The 19,213-nt window shown below is 32.7% G+C and overlaps 1 pseudogene; it reads left to right on the top strand.

The window, feature by feature from the left end:
- Positions 1-1,517: 1,517 nt before the first annotated feature.
- Positions 1,518-19,213, top strand: part of LOC106459572 — a 19,969-nt pseudogene continuing 2,273 nt past the window's right edge.

Below are 19,213 nucleotides of genomic sequence, written 5' to 3'. Positions count from 1 at the left end.
ATGAGATATCTCATTTAGGTCATCTAGGTCATGAGGTCCACTGGAGAAAGTATACTGGGACTATGTAAACAAGTCATGTAATTTATGGAATTGATTAACTGTAAAATTTCTACCACTCCTGTTTTACAACTCTTATAAGTGAGGTGGTAAGCTTTTTGTGTGTGAAAAGTTGACATTAGCCTTCATTGATCTTGCCTCAAACGTGACTACTTCTGATTTTCTTTGATGTATAAGTACTACTTGTACAAGATCACATCTTTCAATGTCTCATCCAGATTTAACTTGAAGTTTATGGTTTGTTGTATTCATGGCCCTAGTGATGACATTTATATTCTCTAGATCTATGGGAGTTCTTCTAACCATTAATTCATCAGAACATTCTGGAGTGTTGGATTCTACCATGACCCATTAACTAGATGTAAACGTATTCCTAATAAGACCTGATATGAGAACATAACTTCTTGATTGTAGAATGACTATCCTCCTTAATGTCACTGGAAGTTCAACTTCTGGTGTAGTGATTCTCATATAATGCAAAGTAATTTCCTTGTCATAGTCTGTAAAGCTATTTGAAGCTAGTCCAACCTCACTTCCATGTCTTTGTATTAAGTCAGTTCCCAGTGGGTACTCTTCCTGAATGTCAATAACCTACATATCATGAGACATAGAGAAGTTTCTTACAGTAATGGTATTTTCTAACTATCACCTCGCTGGAATGCTATGTAGACTTGCTTTTTGCACCAACCCTTCTTACTTTTTCATTGCTGGAAGCAATTCCCCACATTTCATTACCAAATTGGTCAAACTATTATAGCTGTAAAACCAGTGTCATTCAACATTGTGCTAAGGTTTCTCTTCGATAAACCCATTGGTTTGTGGTCTGGTCTCTCTAAGCAATAAACTTCTTATCTTATTTTGAAGTGCGCTTTGTCTCATGGTCAGCTAATTCCAATTGTTTTATGTTTAATTACTTTTTATTGTTATTTTGTTCTATTAGGTTTCTGAGACTCATCGTTAGTTTATTGCCTTCTTGGTGTATTAACAGTAATGGATTCCTTACAGTCTTAGCTAAATTGGCTATATTTCCCACTTTTATAACAGTTCCCTTTTACTGACATCATTTGTTGGGAGGTATTATTCTAACCAGGCCTTATTATATAGTTTCTGGCAATATGTATTTTTAAATTACACTTGAAACACTTATTGTTCTGTCGTTTATTTTCACCATTCTGTGTAACTAGTTGTCTGTCTATTTTTTTTTCTGTTCTTCTAAACTATCACAATAGGGACCTGATGTTTAAATACTACTTGATCTGATGATCATGTAAGTTCTAAATGGTGTATTTAATTGTTTATCTGCAACTTCATCACCAATTAGAAAGCTTCTACTAAATATGCGCACCTAATTTTCTTCAACCTAATTCCAACATCTTTGTCTGTTACGGCTTTTATAAATTAGGGACGGCTAACGCAGATAACCCTCGTGTAGCTTTGTGCGAAACTCAAACCACATGGAAATGAATCCATCATTTGCTGGGAAACATGTGGGTAAAATGATTGGGTAAGCCTTTCCAATTATTCCACTATTTCAGCTAAGATCTCTTCTTTCCTGCATATCCTGCTTCTGAACTCTTCTTTGGATACTTTCTTATGGTGTGTCATTCCAAGCCTGTTTTGAACTGAGTTTGATATGCGTTCTCGTGTAACTTTAAATCACAGCTAATTGGATTCTCAACTGGATGGTATTGTTGAACAGGCCAGATAAATTCTGGAGCTAGATTTGATGGTGACATTGCTGTAGTTGTCCAGGAAGGTTCTGTAGTTGCAGATATCACAGCAGTAGTGGTAACACATGCAGTTCAAATAGGATTTTCTATTCCATATTTTACACTAAATAGTATTTTGGTTTGGAATTACTGGGCAGGTGTAGCTGAAGAATTAGCTGTTTTCATTTGTAAATTTATCAGCTAATTTTTCAAATATTTTATCAATGGTGTTATTTTCTACCTCATTGATGTTGCTGTCATAATCTTTCTGAACTTCAAAGATGAATTATGTTCTTCTAAGTTTTTTCATTACAACCTTTATGGCTTCATTATTGTTGCTGTAATCTTTTTTTACATCCCCATTAATCTCACCAATGGTTTTTCTTTCACTCAGATTTATTATTAACACAAACTATAAACACTGTACCTATTTTTAGATACTCAGATAGTTAACGTAGGAAGAAGTTTGAGACTAAGCGTAATCATAAACCAACATTTACTGGGCAATATTTTCATTATGACAGTTTTTTAGCTTTTAAATTTAAAAAAAATTTAAGGTGTAATATCATTCATCGAGCTTATAACATAACTAGATCCTTTTTCCGGATTTCGCGAAGGAGTATTTGTTCTTTTCTTGCAAAAAATAGTTCTCCTTTACAATTGATTGATAGTATTCTTAAGAAACTCTTAAAAACTTCGTATATTTCTAAAATTAATTGAAACTAATGAAGTAGTTTATTGCAGTTTACCTTTTACGGTCAGACATACTACAGAATTGAAAAATATACATATATTAAAACGATTGTGAATAATAAAGTTTATCCTCAAATTAAGTTTAGAATTGTTTTGAAACTGATATGTCGTTTATGTCATTATTTTTAAGTTTAAAGATAGGGTTCTTAAAACTCATCGTTTTTAAGTCATCTCTAAATTTACATGTCCAAGATACAACCACGGCTATGCGGGCTCTACAATTCGTTGTTTGAGCTAAATAATTAAGTAGCATGCACATGATACTCCTTATTATCAGTCGGCCGTTCTTCGTCTCTATTTGCAAGACTGTGACATTATAATTACTGCCAAAAACTTCAGTATCTTGGAAAGTGCGGCCAGTGAAAAGATGCTCTGCTCTAAAGAAAGTTTGTATCATAACTTCTGTGATAACATATAATCTTCTTCCTAAAAAAACTAAATTACAGGATTAGTGATTTCCATTGAAGATAATCTTGTCAATATACGATCTTTAAAGCGATTAGTTTGTTTATTTGAAGTTAAGCACAAAGCTACACAATGGGCTACCTGTGCTCTGCCCACTAGGGAATCGAAACCCGGTTTCTAGCGTTTTAAGTCCGCAGACATACCGCGATTAGAAGCCGAAACGTAGGAAATATTTTTTCAGGAGTTTATCACCTCATTTATTCAGTATTATGTTTTAACACTGGAATGTTGTTAAGGAAAGACATTTATTAGTAATTAACACCGATAAATAATCATCTTAGTTCTAATTAGGTTATAACTTCGCAGCACAGTAGCCTGCAGCTTATTTCTTGCTAGTGGTTTAACATCGGTCTAACACAGATTAATATACCAATTATAGAACCAATAAAAATGATTAAATCATCTTTAGAAGAGACCTCTTCCGGTAGGTGTAATACACTGAAATATTAACAAATCAAATTTTCTCTGCGGCATACATCGTCAGCATATCTTTGACATAATTGAGATCGACTCCCAAGCAAGGTGGGTTCTAAAAATTGTTTTTGTTATGCAATTTATGTTTTTTGGTTGTTTTTTTTCTCTGTTTTTTCTGTACATTTCCGCTACAAGTTAAAAAAATACTCATGATTGTATTTAAGTCCTTTGGTGCTGATATCTTATCAGGCTATATTTAGTTCTCAAATGTGAATTATGGATGTATGATTTCTTTGTTTTGAAATAATGAATAGAAACGTCTGTAAGGCTACGTTAACATATTTGGCATTTTTATTCTTTTATCACTTATAAAATCTTTAAAGGAGAAAAATAGCATACACTATTTCAATTGAAAACATATTCCTATAAAAATTGCAATAAATATTCGAAATTGGGTGAGTTTTTAAACATGTATTTGAATAAAAAATACTACAATGAAAAAAATACATTAGTAATTTTTCTATAAATGTTTTAACACAGAAATGAACAAGCGCGAAATATTTTTTTAACAGTCTTGAAATGTATAATTTCTGTGTCTAAGTGGAAAATTGAAGACTTATATCTCTAAAACTTCCTGTGGTGGGCAGAGCACAGATGGTCTAGTGTGCAGCTTTGTGCTTAACAACAAATTAACAAAATAACTTGAAATGTATTTCTCATACAGGTGAAATAATCAAAAAGTATCCGAAATTGGTGTGGAAATTAAACTATTTCTCCAAAATTTCCAAAGAAATGTTATCAACAACTTGTCAAATAAAGTAAAACATTCGTAATTTTCTAAATTTTAAAACAGCGCTTTTACTTTTGGTTAGAAACAAATATTGTCCGTGGTTCTAAATAACGACATATGAAGACTTAGCAATGGATAATATTTTTTCCTTGTTACAAGCAAAGAGTTTAGATAATGTAAAATTAACAATATAACTATCACTTATATATAATGAAAAGTGAAGACTTTAGAATGTTTAACTTTATACATTGTTATAAGCAATGAAATGCAGAGATAAGGAATAACAGATTATACCTTAATAAAGCACAAAATTACATTTGGTTACAAGCAACAATGCACAAAGAGCGACTAAAGTGTAATGTTTCTCCTGAATATAAAAAAGCAAAAGACGAAGAGTTACTTATAAGGTAAAACTACTCTTAATGATAAATAATCATAAGCAAAGGGTAAAGTTTCTATAAAAAATAATGTATGAATATTTAGCATAGATAGAAAAATATCTATGAATATAAGTACTAACAAACGAAGACTTAATAAAGAGTAAAATTACTGCTGGATATAGACAATAATAAATCATTATTTAGCATAATAAAAATATTATTGCTTATGAACAATATTACATAAATGAGAAATGTTACTTCTGGTTATTGAAAATATTACACGAAAACGTTGCAAAGAATGAATTGATTACTGTTATAAAGAACAATAGACAAAGGTTTTAAAAAAGAGTAATAATTACTCCTGTTTGTAAATACTAAAACGTGACAGTTTAACGAGCAATATACGTCAAATAAAAACTACTCCTGATAGTAAGCAATGATTAGCGAAGAAGTGACAACTAGCTATCGGAAACACTGTGAAGCACCAGTCTTATTTACCATTTAGTATAAAATGTTAAACAGTACTGGAGGTTATGTTACTTTCATAAGAGAAGTTAATATAAATCCCTACTTGAAAAATTTAAGTAAAATGCTTTTCATTAAATTATAAACATCTTAGTTCAGTTTTAAAATCTATGGACATTAAAAGTAAAGGCGAACAAGCTTATTATAACTTTATAGTTTCTTTACTTAGCAGCTGTATTCATTTTACATTTAGAAAGTTAAGCATAAAAGGCTTAGATTCCAAAATTTATATTTGTTGTTCAGCGCAAAACACAACAGGCTATCTGTGCTGTGCCCACCGCAGGATCAAACCTAAGTTTTAGCGTTATAAGCCTTTAGATTTACCGCTGAACCACATGGAAGGGGAGTAAAATTTTTAGGAACTTGAACTAAAAAACTACACGATCTGAATTATGTATGCAAAGCTGTAACTCCATCTATGTAGAAGCTCTATTACAAACTTTAGTGTACTCAATTTGGAGGTATAGGTTTCGCTTCTAATGCTTCATTCCCTATTACAAATCTTGTGATTATTAGATTTTCTAATGATAAACCTTATAATATAATATTTTTGAATTATATTGTATTGCAATATAATATTTTTACGGAAAGTCTGGATATATAGAAACTTATCTTAATAAATAGTGTTTCTTTTGATATTTATGCTAACTAAGCACAACATGCGAGAATAGGATAAAGTACGGTTCTAGTTTCAGTTTTTTTGTTTTTTATTTTTTGCACACGAGCTGGCACCGGAATTGAAGTAAAAATAGCTAAAGCAAGATTTTAAAATAAGCATGCAAATAGAGTGACCACTGTAAAATAAAAACGTCGTGTAAGAGATTCGAACCCGCGAATTGCGAATCGAGTGCCCTAACCACCTGGCCATAACAATGTACACATTTTTAAGGACGGAAAACTGTAGAAAATATTACACTTTCCAATAATGGCTTAGCCTCAAGATTTGGATGACAAATATTGTTTCAGAAGGTATAAGGTAGGCTCACCTACAATATCTAACGTTGTTGACAGTTTTTCAGTTCTTTTATTAACAAATAAATCCATATATATTTTATTCATTTGTTGGTTTTTTGTTAACCACAAAGCTACACAAAGGACTATTTGTACTGTGCCCACCACGATTATAGAAACCCATTTTTTAGCGTTATAAGCCTTCAGACTTAACCCTGAACCATTGGGGGCATAAATATATGTGCCTCTCAGTAGCACAGCGGTATGTCTGCGGACTTAGAACGCTAGAATCCGGGTTTCGATACCCGTGGTGGACAGAGCACAGATAGCCCATTGTGTAGCTTTGTGCTTAATTACAAACAAAAATAAAATAAATAAATAAATATATGTTGTCATAAAACATTCTACAGTACATTTTCTAGACCTTAAACCTTTTCGTTATCGGAACCACCCGTTTTACACATGTTGGTTTGTTGTTTTTCTTTAAGTAACATTTGTTTTTAGATGCTAGGGATTTTGATGACTTCATCCATCTCTGTGAACAAGCGAGGAATGTGGTGAACGAAGGAAAGTCTGTTTATGCCGTGTCTATTGCCGTGGTTCACCGGGATAATTGCAAAGGTATTACCGTTCCTCCTATCCAGGAGATCTTCCCGAACAGGTTCATCCCGGCCGAGACCGTCACGGAAGCCATCAAAAGAGATTACGCCCAAAAAGACTGTAAGTTTATATATTGTTTTCAGTGACCTAGCCAAATATAAGCAGAAAGAGATGAGGGAACTATTTTAGTCATTATTACCTTAAGTCGAAAGGCTTGCGATACAAATATTTTCTTATTCAAGTTCAATTACTTGTTACTACACATCACTTCATAAGAAATAAATATCTGTAACTACCCATAAGAGACGTTTCTACAATATACTACGACCTTCATCACAAGACGGAAGTATCAGTTAAATACATCTTAATAGACTTCTGTAAGATAGATGTTTTCCTAAGCCATCAATTTCTGTTACCACAGCTTTTAGTGCTAATCCATTCCCAAACAGCTCTTATCGATTCAGATAGGAACGTTAGTAAAAAAGCATTAATCTTCGTTTAAAGTTAAGTTACAAAATAATTATTTTCGAGCTTCATTACTTTTTTCAAATAAAGCTCGATATATTGTTTAGCATAACATTATTTAAAACCAAACTAAAAGAGAAAGATTTATAACACAATAAACTCCGCCTTCTAGATATAATTATTAGTTTTTTTATTTTATTCTATTTACAGGCAGTTAATTGAAATCAAGAGGTACCTTTCATTGGTTTTGGAATATCTATAACCACATGAGAATCTTTTTTTAAACAAGGATATGAACCGTTTGTCTTTATATGTTATCTTATAAAAACCGCATGTTTTCTAATAGTAACCACCAGTTTTAAAGTATTTTCCAATAGAAACTGTTGTTTTTTCAATGTTAATATTTAATATGTAAAAGGAAGCTCTAACAGTTGAGGTCGAAGAGACGGGAAACATTCTAAATCCAGAGCAGCGATTGGTCTTATTTCCGTGAAGATATCAAAGCCAACGCACACCATTAGCATTGGAACATTGTCTATCCTGCCACCTGGGATTCGAAAGTGATGCACAAGGAAAAAGACAGAAAAGGAGAACTCTTCTTTTACATGCACCAACAGATGTGCGCCAGGTAAGAAATGGAAATATTAAATTAATAGTTTTGTACTAAATGCGTATATGGCAACATACTGAATTTTTTGCAGAAAGCAATTAATTTAAATGTGAAAAGCAACTCATTCACGGTGCTAGTTTCCCATAATCAACTTTTCTCAGTTATTTATGAATCATTTTCTGTAAAAAAGAAAAATCTAAATCTTATGTGGCGAAATATACTGGTAGATTTACTTAATATAAAATAAAGATTTCAATTTTCTTGAGAATTGTCATATGTTATGAATTTGTTTGTTGGTTGTTAAGCGCAAAGCAACACAATAGGCTATACGTGCTCTCTCAACTGTGGATATCGAAACCCACTTTCTAGCGTTATAAACCATTAGACTTATTCCGGAGTCAATGAGGGACATATTTTTTAAACTTTTTTCGTTCATATTTTGCATAAAGAAAACAACTCAGAAACAACGGATAAAGAAATTTAAATAAAAACGGCATAACTTTAGTAAGAATATTAGGCTTCAACTAAGTATATACATTTTTATAACCGACCAGGTACTTGGCGAATGATATCTACAAAGTTTCTGCTCATTCATTTAGCTGTTATGGAACCCTCAATTGGTAAATAATTAAAGAAATTAATATCTAAAAATCTCTCATTACTGAATAAGCTCATGGTAAATTTTGTTAGTAGACAGTTTTATTTTAAAAGAGAGCATTAAAGAACTGATTGTTATCAAATTATTTCTTAGAAGGCTAGGGATACCTGTCTTTTTTACACCCGAAAAAATAATCTAAGCATTGATGTGAGAAATGTAAACTTTCATAATATATTAGTAGAAGGTGGCACCTGTTAACTAAGACATAAATGTTAATTTTGGTAATCAGAAATAGTTCCTGGCCCAGCATGGCCAGGTGGCTAGAGTGCTTGACTCGCAATCTGAGGATCGCGGGTTCGAATCCCTGTCCCATCAAACATGCTCGCCCTTTCAGCCGTTGAGGGCGTTAAAATGTAGCGGTGGATGGTGATGACTAGCTGCCTTCCCTTTAGTCTTTCACTGCTAAATTAAGGATGGCTAGTGCAGATAGCCCTCGTGTAGCTTTGCGCGAAATTCAAACCAAATCAGAAGTGGTTCGAATATCTAACATAGTCATGATGTGTTTCTGTAGTAGTTTTAGATGTTAAAAAAAGAGCATTATTAGCTATGGGGCTATCCCTATATTTCTGTTGGTGTGATACTATGCTGGTGTGCGAGGAGTCAGTGGCTCAAAATGCAAGGCAAGAAAATATATATAAAGGAGAAGAGAAAAATATATTACAATGTCTCCACAACAGTAAAACTAGATTAATCACTGTCTAGACTTTAAAGCATAGTTGTGTTCATTAGCTTTCTGACGGTCTTGAGAAAAAAACTATAACTTTTGTTTATTTTGGGATCATTTCAGGTATGAGTGTGAGAGGCTTTCAGTTGGACTTCATCGAATCCTTTCTTTCCACGATTTTGAAGAAGAACTTGAAGGCTTCTCACCCCATCTGAGGTCGTTGGTCAGTGGTCTGCAGTACGGTGGTCGCCCAGAAGGGATGCATCTTAAACATGTAAAGGGAGTGGTCAACTTGCACGAGATGGAACGTTAGCGGGAGAGAATAATGAATGCCATCGAGAGTGGATTGGTTTATGATGAAGAGGATCACGAGCACAAGTTGGATGCATCACATGGTCGAATGCAGTCATGATTCCATAAACGAAGAGCTTTACGGTAGCATCCATAACTGGGGTCATGTCATGTTTACTCGTCTACACGATCCTGACGGCCGCTATCATGTAAGTAATTAAAGAATCACTTAGACTTGCTTAAACATCTAAAATTACAAACACACACCCATATATATATAATAAACCTTATATTTATGTAACGCTAGTATTTAGTGAAATACTAACTATCAGTGCAAAAACCACACGGTACAAAAAGTATAGTTAAGCTGTAAAGAAAAATACAAGAAACAAGTAAAGCACATACGCAAATATGCTTAATTGGAATCATAACATGACGCGAACAATAATCTATTTGTTCAATCACATGAGGCCTTACTCCAATATTTTGGGAACGATGAATTAACAAACTATTTAGTAATTATTTGTATTTAATACGGTAATAATAACTATTATTTCTTAGTTAACTCTTCTTCTCACTACCATGAATAGTCAACTGGTCAGTCTTACTTAGATTTCATCTAGGGCTATGGGTTACACATACTATAACATCACTGGTCCCGAAAATGTTGGAGTAAGGCCTTGTATAACCGAACAAATTGGTTATTGTGGGTATCCTGTCAGAAGTTCAGTTATGTATCAATACTTCTGTTTACGTATGTGCATTTCCATACACGTTACTATTTTTTTTTCTTTTTTCACAGTCAGTGGCGTAAGGGGAGAGCCAAAAGGGGCCCAAAGGGCCTGACAAACTTAAGAATTGCCAACAAGGGGAATAAATATAGGGTACCCAATTACTTTTTTGCGGGGAGGGGACATCTTTTTTAGTTACGCCACTGTTTCATTGACACAACGTATCCAAATTTATTTATTCTCCAGAGAATAAAACAAAATATATAAAAATATAAAATATATAAAAATATATATCTAATTACAATTTGAAACATTAGTATCATAATTTATCAGTGATCACTTTCTTGATCACTGGCCACTTAAATACCAGTTGATTACTCGTTTCTCACTGCAGCTGGTCATGTCTGACCACTGGTGGTTTTAGCCAATCGATATAATTTATTATATCTATGGTATATGCCTATAGTGTTAACCTACAGAGTAATAAAGGACCACTCATCCATGTATACTTAAATGTTTGAAAATATTTAGTCGATTATCCAAACATTATTTAGTAACACATGCATATCACCAAACGTTAGTTTGATAGAAATGTGAAATAACTCCACCTCATCTTACTCAATGATTCAGCTATAGCCATATATAATGGCAATGAAAATCAGTAAAAGACAGTAAAATCGTCGAATTTTCTTCTAGTGACATCAAGACGGACATGAACTGACATGTTCTAAGTATAAAAAACAACAACATCGCAACAATAGATACAACTATTATTTGTGTATATTACGTTCAATGTGTACAGACGGACATGAACTGACATGTTCTAAGTATAAAAAACAACAACATCGCAACAATAGATACAACTATTATTTGTGTATATTACGTTCAATGTGTACATAGTTAAAGCTGAAAAGTACTGCACCATAACCAACACCAACAAGGACTGTAAAAAAAACAATTGATGCATTAATGTTCTCTTAACAACTGAAGCTTAAAGATTAGTGGTACTTTACTATAATCATATTTCTGTAGGCTTTTAGGACAGCTCAAAAAATTTTGAAAATTTTACTTTCGAAGGTTTGATTTTAATCATGAATACTACATGATAAACACTCTCAGTTGACACGCGCCAAACTAAAGATATAGTAACTACATGAACTATTAAAATGTTTTGAATTCAATCAGGTATCTATCCATTAATTTTGACCTTTTAAAACACCAAGACATTCTGTAAGAAATCAACATCATAGTTGTTTTACCATGACGACTGCTTGAAACATTCACCAAACATAAACACATTCTCAAACAAGAAAGTACTGTTCCAAAATTGATATCGTTTCTTTTGAACAACAGGAAAACCCAGGCGTCATGAGCGACACCGCTACGTCTCTGAGGGATCCCATCTTCTACCGATTCCACAGATACATCGACAACAAGTTTCAGTCATACAAAGCTATCCTCGAACCTTATGAGCCTGCTCAGGTAAGATGGCGACATTTTATAACAAGATTAACATTGGACATATTTTAAAATATCCATGTGGTTTGGGACAAATAACTGGATTGAAAAAATTACGATGCTTAATGTTATGTTTAATGAGGTCTGTCCAGTCTGGGTCGGTGTTCGGTCGTGTTATACACGACCTGGGAGGGTCAGGTGCTATCTATACCTCTTCCCCCCTTTTTAGTTTCTATTTTAACTGACAAGTGCTAAATGATCACTTCACGAGATCATGGCTCAAACACTAAATTAAATACAGTGATCTTACATTTTAATGAGATTATCCGTATAAAATATTGTTTTTAAAGAAACCGCTAAACTAGGCCTCATCAATATAGACCAGTATTGGTTTCCGTGTTTTGAAGGAAATGCTGGTAGTGTAGAGGCCATTTTGATCTTTTTTTGTTCTAGTTCCGAACCAGAAGCGTGTAACATTTTTTAACCTATATCAGACCCAGAACCTGAAAGAAAGAAATGGTGGTTACTTGAATGTCTCTATTTTGAAAATGAAAAAGTAAATACACCCAGAAATTGGGGCACAGCTTTTGTTATAAATGTCTGAGATAATTTTAATACAATATATAGATTAAAAATCTAATCAAGGTTTAGAAAACTTAGGGATCTATTTTTCCTCTTTTTTTTCAAAGTAAACTTTTATATTGATGTGGTTTATCATAAAGCTTAAAAAAATATGCTGTAAACATTCCTACGGCGGGAAACATGTAATGTGAAATCAAAATTAACTGGAAATTAAATTTTTAATATCTTCGGATTACAGCGTTTTTAGTTAAAAGTGTAGTTACTCATATTTCAATTGTAAAGCCTGCCTTTAAAACAAATACAATGGCGGCTGTTGCCTGAGTTTTAACGTAATAACAATACTTTGTCTTTACAGCGCGTGAAGCTAAATGTTTTGTATGAGTTTCAAGTATTGAGTTTGATTCACAGAAGACTGCTCTAACGTTGTTCCGTTTCACATATGCGACTGTAACACACAACACTAATCGAGCTTTTTATCTAGAGCTCAGCTTTCATAATATGGTGGATTGAAGTTTTTGAAATAAAATCACAACCACTGATAAGCCTTTAGGATAAGTAGTATTTTTTTAAGTTATTAAGTTGCTGTTTTTCCCCCCTTTAAGTAAGGATGAATAGAGAACTTTGCAAACGATTCAACGTATTGTTGTAAAAACAAATTAACTTCAGTTGTTTCTTTCCACATCCCGTAATGTTTTAAGATTCACTGTATTGTTGTAAAAACAAGATATTTGTCTATGTGTTCCTTAAAAAATTAGTTTCAGATAATAACATTTGTAGTAAAAAATAAAGTAATTTACGATACACAATTTTTTCTCACACTGGCATGTACGTGTTAAATTCATATGTACATAGTTAATAAATAAAAGATCGATAAAGACTGGACCATTGTTTCAAGTACCAATTAATTTTTGATTGCTATGTTTTGAATAATGATGCTTTAACTTTGGTATTTTAAGTTTGTTTGTTTGTTTGTAGTTAAGCACAAAGCTACACAAAGGGCTATCTGTGCTCTGCCCACCACGAGTATCGAAACCCGGATTCTAGCGCTGTAAGTCCGTAGACATACCGCTAGGCCACTTGGGGGCAGGTATTTTAACTAATGATGTAAAGACAAAGTCATAAGTACGAGCGGGAAACAGAAACACACTCATCTTTGTATTTTCCTGTTGTTTCTTTCATAGCTTACTTTTAATAATGTGCTGATTGAGAGCGTGTCCGTGGAAGCTAAACAACCCAACGTCATAAACACATATATGACAAAGGCTGAACTTAAACTGTCACACGGTATTAAAGTGAAACGTTCAATTAATTAAGATCAGTAAAATTACATACTTATTTCTGCATTTAAGTTTCATAGCAAACAATAATAGTAGTTGGAAGACTGATATTCTTTTGTTATTCGAATTAATAAAAAGTACTGTTTAATGCTAAAAACAAGGTAAAAATATCAAAATATATTTTCCTGTACTTAATATAACCGTTAAAACGAGGCGAACTTATATATATATAATATGTGTAGTTTTATATTTTCAACCTAGTAGATGAAGTAATTTAAGTGTTTTTGACATATCAGATGTCTCATTATAAGGTCCTCCAGTGAGTCAGCGTTAAGTTTACAAATTTACAGAGCACACATAGCTCATTATGTAGCTATACGTTAAACAAAAACAATAACTCATAAACAAACAGATAACTTACACACATATAAATTATATATATAGATATGGGTGCAGGTTGGTCGTGTGATAGAGATTTTAATTTCGGAGCTGGTGAGCCAGTATCGGATCCGTGCAATATCACAATACATTTTCTGTAGGTGCGTTATAAAAGGGACAGTCAATTCCTTTGCGTGGATGGTGGGTGGTAGGGTGCTGCTGACTGCCTTCCCTTTGGTCACTAGCTCAAAATTAAGGACGGCGGTCATGAAATTAAAATAACAAACACAAATACACACACGTAATGTTTTTTATACTGCACAAAACAATTAAAAGACAATTAAAATGTATAATATTTTAGCTTCGACAAGAAAAACCCAGTATTATAAAATATTATCAACTATCCACTTAGGTTATTTTTTTATATAAAAATCAGGTATTTGCCTGTCATACCATCATGTGACCTGAATTCCAAATGATTGACCATTTAATAAAAACATAAAAGAACATTTGCTATAGATGACTTTATGATCGTTACAATCCATGACATTATATTTTGACTGGGAATTTATCGTTATGAACAACAATAGTATTTTGGTACTGGTGTGGCATTCTTATAATCAATGTGTTGGTAATTTCCTGTAGTATTCATGACCATTTTTATGAAATAATTGTTTCCAGGGCATTTTTTCGAGTTTGTAGTCACTTGGCAAGACACGACTTGTCTCCCAAATAAATCTTAACCATTTTCAGTGGGGGTTAAAGTCCGGTAACCTCATTTGGTCAATTAAACTAAAATTAGGCCAATTTCACCAGTATATGGTAGTTCAACAGGTCGTAGAATGAGGTTCCTATAATACGTGGTAATAAAGGTACCATTACACAAGATGTAAGGTCACTAGTTCATCTACACACAATACTTTCACCTGTACCATTTTAGTCGTGTTCCTGTATGAAAATGGATTGGATCTCATTCCAGATTCTTTCCAAATGAAGGTAACAGTCATTGGATTGTGTTGTGAATGATGGGTTGCCTTGTTTCGGTGCCCAAGCAACTGTACTATTGTTTTGGAAGTGGTTTGGCATTCTGCTAACGATACTTTAAGACATTTGTAGTTAATTTGTAACAATTTGCTGTGGGATCGGCTGGCATCTCTTCGTCTCATGTCTTTCCACGTGAATGAAACATGATTACAATATTTCGAAATCTGACTACCCTTTAACTGATTTGTGCAGTTTAGTAAGCGTTACAAATTGTAAATTCCACGTTTGTCATACTTTGAGTACATTAAACAAATTATGCTTTATGTATATAAAACACTGGGTTGGAGCAATATAATTCAAATTCTCTATACATTACTTACATTACAAGCTACGTACGTCATGTTCTGTATAAATTAAGTTATAAGTTACACACATGCACACACACACTGTGTTGTGTAAATATTAAGTACATTATGAGTTACATGACTTATCCTTTATGTGCATTAAGTACACTATGTGTTATGGACATTAGTTTTTACATACTTGAATTCGTTATGGGTTATGCGAATTATTAAAGTTGAAACGACGGTAAATTTTAAGCATCATTGTTGTTGAACGCATCAACATTTAATAGTACACAACAAATAATTAAATACATGACTGTTCCCAGTCTCAAATACAACAAAACATTTCCTCAATAATTTAATGTCTAAAGATAAACCTTGAGATTGGGCACAGTCTCAGACACCCTAGACGTTTCAACGTTATTTCATCATCATCAGGATGAAATATTTACCAAAAGGTACGACCTATATATACTTTACTTATGAGCTATATGATCAAATTTAAATACTAATTTAATTTAAAGATTTTTACAACATATATTAACAATTCTAATCCTTCATTCCTATTTAATACTTTAAAATTTATTTCATTATATTTAACTATTTCAATAGATTCATGGATATTATTCCCATTAATCCTAGTAGGTTGTGCCACAATAACTATCTTTTCCCATTTAAAAATGAGTTTAGTTTCATTAGTATGTGCAGATGAAGGTAAAAATCTATATTTTATTACTTTTAACACACCTTTTTAGTTCGTTTAATCTGTGTCTTGAATGTGTCCTATATAAATATTTCCACATTCACATGTTATTTTATATATACAATTTTTTTTCCATTAGATCTATTTTGTGTTGAGTTATATTAACGGGCTGGCTAATCTTGCATGTTCATAGGTCTATATATATTGGAAAGACATTTTGTTGTTGTTTTCCAAAATTGTTGCATTATTTAACAATAAGATAGACCAGGTATAAATGAAAACACAAATCCTTCTTTCTTAATATTTTCATTGGGTGGTTCTAACGCAATATTTTTCACCACATATTTTTGGATTCATTACAGTTCTGTCAATAATCTCAAGATTAAAATTTGTTTCTACTGCTATAAGCTTGATTAATAACAACTCGTTGCTAATATCTCCCTGTTTGTATCATAATTTAAAAATTCTATCTACATAAGAATAAAAAGCATGATTTTTTGAGATTTGGCTTGACATGATTTTTGATGTGCGGTATGATTACCGAGAATGTTTTTGTTGTTTTTTTACGATAAACAGCGATTTCCGCTTTATCCTTATTTCTACTTACTAAAATATCCAAAGGCAAACAGTTATATCCATCGCTCTCGTGTGATAACTTAATAGAATGATCAATTTTATTAAGTTAACTAGCAAAATCAGTTGAATTATTTCTTACTATGTCGCCATATCATAGATGTTTCACCACCATACCTTATCGAGATTTTACACTTCATTTCTCCCTTATTTGACGCTTTAGTTTCCAAACTGTTCATAAAGAAATCACATAATAACAAAGACAATGGCCAAAGCTAAAGCTTCATTCTGTTTATAAAATTTACTTTTAATTTGAAAAAAGAACAACAAAATCTCAGCACACACAAATTTGAATTGTTGTCCTCTTTCAATAAATTATCAAAATATGCAATGGTTGTAATGAATAATGATTTTTGTTTTTAACACTCTAGTAAAATCTTGCACACCTGATAATGATGAAGTAAGATGTTGGAACGTGTAGAATATATGGGCTTGTGCCTAGTAAATGTTTTATTCTATTTTGAGATTGTGGACAGTCTCATCTTTAAATAGTTATTGTGTACAATTAAATATTTGTTTTTTTCAACAACTGTGATATTTATGCGAAATATACATGAAGTACGTTATAGGTTAGACAGATGATGTTTATAACATTTTGTACATATACACACAAAGTATTGAATCTTACATCTCATGGCTAATAATGTCTAACTGTTGAGTTTGAACATCTTCATTACGGTATATTTTAGGCTAAGTATCATCACCTGGAGCATGAGAAGTTTGAATACGTTATCAGTGTAAAAAATACCTCAGGTCCACGGAAACTCGCCACCTTCCGGATTTTCTTGGGACCCAAATATGATGAGCTGGGACATTTACTTACACCTGAAAAACAGCGCCGATTTTTCATTGAATTAGACAAGTTTCACTACGAAGGTTTGTTGTACGTTGATATAAAGCTTTATTTTCCCAAGATGAAGTAAGAGTTTCATTTGTATAACTCAAACGATAATAACAATAAGATTTTTCTTAGAAACATCATAACACTGGCGGAAAGCTGTTATCGTCGAAATATGAGTGTACGAGAATAAGGTAGTGAAACTGTTTTAACAAACATTTATTTAGTTTTAAGTTGATTTCTTAGATGAGATTTTCGGCCCATTATTTTTTCCTTTTTTTAGTGTTTATAAAAAATATTGTTTAACGAATAGTGTAGTGTTTCAGAGTATAACTTGTAGATAATTTAGGTTATTTTCAAGATATATTAGAGTTATTAGCAGGAACTGTGGAGGTATTTGAAAGTGGGGTGTGTGTGAGGAGGTATTCAACAAATGTGTATTAGGTCTGTTTGATACATCCATGCAATTTACAGTGTCATTTAACTTTAGACGGTCACTGGTTTGCCGTTTACTGTGGTGTGTTTACTCCCACAACAATGTATTCAAAAACACTCTCTTAAACTGTGTTAATATTAACATAATTGGGCTGTTTGTTTACCTTAAATAAATGAGATATGCAAGTTGGTCTTACTTAATGTTTGGATACTTAACTTATCAAGCAAATAATTAATTTTGAGATCAGTGATTTCAACTGATGTTGACTGAGGTTAATGTATATTATTTACGGACTACAAATAGTGGTTTCGGGCACATCCGATATCACCAGAACATCCGGGGATTCTAGTGTCACCATCTCTTACGTTTTGACATTTGACGAGCTTAGGGCTGGAAGAAGAATTAGCACGGCCAGCAAAGAATACTGCAGCTGTGGCTGGCCCCAACACTTGCTGATTCCAAGAGGCAGTTCTTTGTAATGTTAACAGACTGGGACCAGGACAAGGTTAGATTCACCCAAACCTTCCTCTAGTCTCTGTATCTCTCTATTAATAATTGACATACCTAAGCTCTCCACTGTATAGTCTCTTAGTTATTAATGAATGAACCTAAACTTTCCAGTACCTGCTCTCTTTCTCTGTTTGTTAGTAATACATTCACCTAAACTCTCCACTATATAGTCTCGGTCTCTGTATGTTAGTAATACATTCACCTAAACTCTCCACTATATAGTCTCGTTCTCTGTATGTTACAGAGTTTAGATGAATATATTACTAACATACAGAGAACGAGACTATATAGTGGAGAGTTTAGATGAATATATTACCCATATAGTCTCGTTCTCTGTATGTTAGTAATACATTCATCAAAACTCTCCACTATATAGTCTCGTTCTCTGTATGTTATTAATTTATTGATCTAAACTACCCACTATATAGTCTCGTTCTCTGTATGTTATTAATATATTCATCTAAACTACCCACTATATAGTCTCGTTCTCTGTATGTTAGTAATATATTCACCTAAACTCTCCATTATATAGTCTCGTTCTCTGTATGTTAGTAATACATTCATCTAAACTACCCATTATGTAGTCTCTCTCTCTGACCGTTAGTAGTACATTCATCTAAACTCTCCACTATATAGTCTCGTTCTCTGTATATTAGTAATACATTCACCTAAACTCTCCACTATATAGTCTCGTTCTCTGTATGTTAGTAATACATTCACCTAAACTCTCCACTATATAGTATCGTTCTCTGTATGTTAGTAAGATATTCACCTAAACTCTCCACTATATAGTCTCGTTCTCTGTATATTAGTAATATATTCATCTAAACTCTCCACTATATAGTCTCGTTCTCTGTATGTTAGTAATATATTCATCTAAACTCTCCACTATATAGTCTCGTTCTCTGTATGTTAGTAATATATTCATCTAAACTCTCCACTATATAGTCTCGTTCTCTGTATGTTAGTAATATATTCATCTAAACTCTTAACATACAGAGAACGAG

This window comes from Limulus polyphemus, unplaced genomic scaffold (assembly GCF_000517525.1).
Source record: "Limulus polyphemus unplaced genomic scaffold, Limulus_polyphemus-2.1.2 Scaffold630, whole genome shotgun sequence".
NCBI lineage: Eukaryota > Metazoa > Arthropoda > Merostomata > Xiphosura > Limulidae > Limulus > Limulus polyphemus.
The sequence above is the reverse complement of the archived record's forward strand: the minus strand, read 5'-3'. Positions and strand labels throughout refer to the sequence as shown.